Genomic DNA, 5,409 nt, shown 5'->3' with positions numbered 1-5,409 from the left:
ATATATATATATATATATATATATATATATATATATATATATATATATATATATATATCGGGTCACGGTGACGCGCACCGACATTGTCGTCGCGCGCGGAGTGAAAGGAAGAGTTAGCAGCCGGCGTGCGAGTTCGAGCCGCATCCGTCATACCGTTGGTATTTTGAAACGCTCCTCTCGCGAACTACAAAGATCGCCTCTCCGCGAATATTTTTCCGTTACGTAAGAAGCGCCGAGAGACAAAGATGGAAAGAGAGGGAGAGGAAGAGACAGACAGAGAGAAAGAGAGAGAGAGAGAGGCTCAGCGTGTGGTGCTGCGACAATGAGAATCCGCCTCGTTCTTTCGACCTCGAGTAAGAAAGAGAAAAACAACGATCAGGAGAGAGAAAGAGACAGAGAAAAGCGGCTACAACAGAGGCCGCGGCAGATTCTCCACAGTAGTGCCGTCGTGCGAATAATTGCACGAAATATCGATTTTCGACAGGCGGCAGAGCGTGCTCGGGTCTTCTTTCCGCTTGTCCGGCGCGTTTACAGGCGCTGTGTAGAAGCGCAGTTGAAGAGAAAGAAAAAACGAGAAAGACAGAGAAAGAGAGGACGAGACAAGGATTCTCAGAGAGAAAGAGAGAAGAAGGCGAGAAGATCAGGTAGAGGATAGTCGGCAGCCCGGACTGACCAGCGGGTGCTCCGGATCTGACTGGACCGGTTTTGCTTGGATTCCCTAGGAGTTCTAGCCTTCGGGACTCTGCAAGACTGGTCGCTCTCTGGGATTCTCTCACTGGTCACCGGTTGCTTACCGGTCACTACGACATAGAACACACCGGGAGAGGCTCTCTCTCTCTTTATCACACACACATACATACTCCCTCTCTTCTCTCTCTCTTCTCTCTGTCTCACCCTCTCGATGTCTTATTCTTTTTTTTCTTTCCTCCCGCCCCTCTTGCAATCTTCTCTTCCTCGTCCAGCTCGGGGAGGAAGTTTCATGCCGCATCGGCGGCGTGGTTCCCTGTGCTACCAGCTCGATTTCAACGTATCATTTATCATCGGACGAGGGCGGCTGGCTGCACGCGCTGCCCGCCGCTCTGATGACTTGATACCGAGGCGACGGTGTCTCGCGACACCGAGCCTGTCGCGCTTCCATTTCGTCACGTGGATCCCGTTAATTCGGGATTTTTCAGATGACCAACCATCAAAGAGATTAGGCGGGATTCGTTGCGGAAAATCGCATTGCTTCTTTTCTGCATTTTGGTACGATTGAGTTATCCAGATGGACTTTCATGATTAATTTTTAACATAAAAAATATATATATGTTTATGTTGAGAGTTTAAATATTCATATTTAAAGACTAGAAAAAAACCATGTCCAGGATTAGGTATGCCGATGTACGAATCTTGATATATTTATCTTATTGCTTTAAGCAAATTTTAGTTATTTTTTTCATATTTCTTTCGTATCTCTATTTCGTCATTCTATATGATAAACACGAATTTCACGTAAACCACTCATAAGAGACTCATAATTTCCATCATAACTCATTAACATTAAGGGATGCAACCTTTACAGATTGACTAGCGAAGTTGCTGCCAAATTTACACCAATGTACACCTGTCTTTCACGCCAAATGTACACCTGTCTATCTGGGTAGTTAACCTTTTGAGTGCTATGGATACATTTATATGTTCGACAAATGTCATCAGTGTGAACTACAGATGGGTGATGTGTCTGACAAATGTCACTGGCTTATATCCTCGATACAAGCAACAGTTATGTATCAATAATTGTGACGAGCACTTACATTCATGTTCTTTTACATATCTCATTTTATTTGTTTACTGAACATTAAGGAGTTATTTTCTGAACATTAAGACGTTATTTTCTTTATCAATTACCTGAAATATTCTGTCTCTCTCGTAGTTCTGGAATGCTACGTACTCAGACAAGTTTCAATCAGAGTCATTACTCGGAAGTTCTTCCCATCGGAAACAGCGTGATGATCTCGCATCATCGGCTAGGATTCGCGCGCTTTTCATCTACGTTTCGAAATGTTTGTCCAAGGCGTTGTCAAAATCCAGTTTAGAAATCGAGTTCAGCCTCCTGAAGCGGTCCCGCACGACCGTTATAGGCGAGGACGAACACCTTCGTTCTGGAAAGAAGAGGACCGGCCGTGGCAGCCGGCCGTTTCGCGGTTTTGTCTACGGCAGCGTGTTGGAGAAAAAAAATGGTCGTCGCGAAAAAGGGTTGCGCGCAGACCTCAGCTCGTAGGGTGAGGTCTTTCGTCTCATTGTGGGAACGTCCCGATGATGAATTCGGCCATCAATTAAGCCGGCTAAGTGGGAAGCTCACCGCTCATTTTTTAGCCGCGTCCACGTAACGAACTACTCGTTACGCGGCGACGCGCCGCCGATCCTCCTCTCTACCGTCGCCGTTTATTTATTATTTTTGAGCGCGCGATTAGATTCAAGGCGCCCGAGCACTCGCTCGGTCCCTTTAATCTCAATATGTCAGACTAATTAACGCGTTTAGTACCACATGAATTAGTGGCGGCCGGTAATAACGCAAGAGAATTATGCATATCTAATTCTTTCTCGCGCGGCTTTCCCGGCGAGTCACGCGAAATTTATGCGCCATTGAACGCGTTAAATTATATAATTATTCCTACGTAATAAATCCTCCACATATGCGTGTAATATTTTATAACTGCCTACTTTATTCGCATTAACTCGGCGGGGGCTATAAGGCCGAGTGAGCCCGCGCCGCTACGCGTTAACAACTTCATTCGCCTCGTAATCTGCACGAGATCTCGTATCCGGAATCAAAGTGCAGAGAAGAAAAAACGCGAAAAGGAAGGAATAAGGGTGTGCGGACTTGTCGCGTTTAAAGTTCGGCGATATCCATAAAACTTCGACTTCGAAATTGCGATCCCACCAGAGTATTCTACAAAATCATTTCATTCGCAAAAGAGACGTCCGATTAACACGTAGAACTTCGTGACGGTTACTGGTTGTCGTCGATACTATAATACTATGATACTATATCTCATTAACTTATGTGTAAAATATAATTAATCGCGTGTGAAAAACCGGTTTTACAGTCGACTCAACAGGATGAAAGGTATACACGTTTTGAATTACATTTGTTATATTTTTTATAATTCTGTCATGGTCTAAGATTTTGTACATTTAACGGACGGCAGTTCGTAAATCAACAAACGGTAGTCCACGTGTTAGAGTGCAAAAAAGTTGGGGAAGTTACTTTCTTAATCCTTCAAAATTTAATGTACATAATTATGTATATTTTCATTTTGAGTCCTCCACAAATTTTCTATATTGGCAAAATAATGACTCTATCGATATAATACTGTCGACCCCAATCTTGGATAAACATATTCTTCTAATATAGCGAAAACCAATGTGGCGATCGTGTATAGAATAGAATCTCATTGACGTTAAAAATTGCTTAAAGTTTTTCAGGAGCAAAGCTAAGTAAATTTAATTTTCTCAAATTTTCATCGATGCAATCATAAAATATAAGCATTTTTGTATTCATTATCATAGTTATAAAATTTATTAAATTTTGTAGCTGTAACTCACGTGCAAACATGAATATACATAATTATGTACATTCAGAAAATCGTGTTTTTCTACAATCGATTTTATGGGAACCATAAAACTCTTTATCAGGAGCAGCATATCTAACATATATCGGCATACCTAATCCTGGACATTCTTATTTTTTTAGTCTTTAAATATGAACATAAATATAAATATGAATATTTAAACTCTCAACATAAACATATATGTATTTTTTTATGTTAAAAATTAATCATGAAAGTCTATCTGGATAACTCAATCGTACCAAAATGCAGAAAAAAAACAATGCGACGCAACGAATCCCGCCTAATCTCTTTGATGGTTGATCATCTGAAAAATTTTAATATTATTTTATGAAAAAAAATTTTACTCCAGCAAGATGCTGGAAGGTTTTAAAGGGTTAAAATATCTCGTTGCCGTTACTCATCGCTCATTGAAAAGGCAAAACTTATGTATACCGGAATAGTAGCTCTCACACATTTACAAGGGAAAATAATATTTTAATAATACTTTTGATAGTTTTGATCTTGATGCCCGTTAAATCAGACAATCTTGATGGCATTAGGAATAGATTCAGTGGGCAGCTTTCCGATCTGATTCCTGGAACTTCTGGGACATATGTGGTCCATTTTTTTGACTGAATCTATTCCTAATGCCATCAAAGTTGTCTGGTATAACGGGCATCAAGATCCAAATTATCCAAAGTATTATCTTCTCTTGTAAGACATATCGTTTTGGAGCTTTCCATAAAAAATACATCATGTACTCTAAAAGACTGTAACTTCATATGTTAGGACTATTATATAAGTCTGCATGCAATTAAAGGTGATCGAGGCGATAGTTGACGTGTTAAAAGAGGGAAGTAAACACATTGACATACCCCAAACAGCACAAACTTCTAAAACACATCTTAAAAACGTCTAAAACAAGCAGGGCATGTTTAACGTTTCTTAAGGCAACACAAATTTCTAAAACTTCTAAAAGGACTTCTAAAAAAGATGCCTTTTTGACATCTTTTAGAAGTTTGTAATGTCCGGAACGATCAATCGTTTCCGCAAATGATCCGAAGCATCATCAGCTCCGAGCGAAAGCTCAGTAGAGAGAGTGTTCGGGTCGCACGGCAAAGTCACCTCACTAAGTCACCGAGAATTATGCTACCTGCATGCTAACACATTTTTTGCATGCTGGAAGCGCGCGCGCGCGGTCACGACAGGTGACACGCGTGACGCCCGTATGAGATTTCGGGAAATCATGCATGCATGTGTATGCGTGTAGAAGGAGGGTGGTGTGCGGCCGCGTGGAGTGGAACGTCGGAGGATTATCGTCGCTGTCCGGCGCTTTTAAAGGCTGCCATTAGCCATGGCACGTCATGCCGGTGGTAAAAGCGCAGCTGATGAATAGCGCGATGAACGCGCGCGCCGCGTCGCGTCGCGCCGGTCCCGAAGGGTAAAGTCCGCCCGAGTCGCCACCATTCATTCGCGCGTTTTCCTTTACAAAATAAACCGGAGGCACGCACGATGCCCTCCGTAATGGCATTTACGTAATCGCCGCGTGGCTGTCATTCGATAATATCGTTACGACGACGGCGGTATTATAATGGAGCGCCCGAGAGCTGCGCGTCGTTAGAACGCTCGATTGTCCGAAGATTCCCGACGATCCTCCGCTTCCGCCCGTTGGGAATTTCTAACGCGAGAAACGATCGCGCGTCGAACGTGAATGAAACAGAGATTAGTGCGATTTTGCATTAGAACATTATTATTTTGATAAAATTCACGCGGCTGAATTATATGAACGTCAACAAGCCCCTTTCCCCCTTTCTCT

General features: G+C 42.4%; 1 protein-coding gene across 1 annotated transcript in view; it reads left to right on the top strand.

The window, feature by feature from the left end:
* The window catches only part of LOC116854150 (POU domain protein CF1A), a 60,651-nt gene that overhangs the window by 52,594 nt on the left and 2,648 nt on the right, over positions 1-5,409 (top strand). The window lies entirely within an intron of this gene.

Source organism: Odontomachus brunneus, unplaced genomic scaffold (assembly GCF_010583005.1).
Source record: "Odontomachus brunneus isolate Ranch 3 - 2012 unplaced genomic scaffold, Obru_v1 Obru_scaffold_008, whole genome shotgun sequence".
Taxonomy (NCBI): domain Eukaryota; kingdom Metazoa; phylum Arthropoda; class Insecta; order Hymenoptera; family Formicidae; genus Odontomachus; species Odontomachus brunneus.
This window is presented reverse-complemented; position numbering and strand designations above follow the sequence as displayed.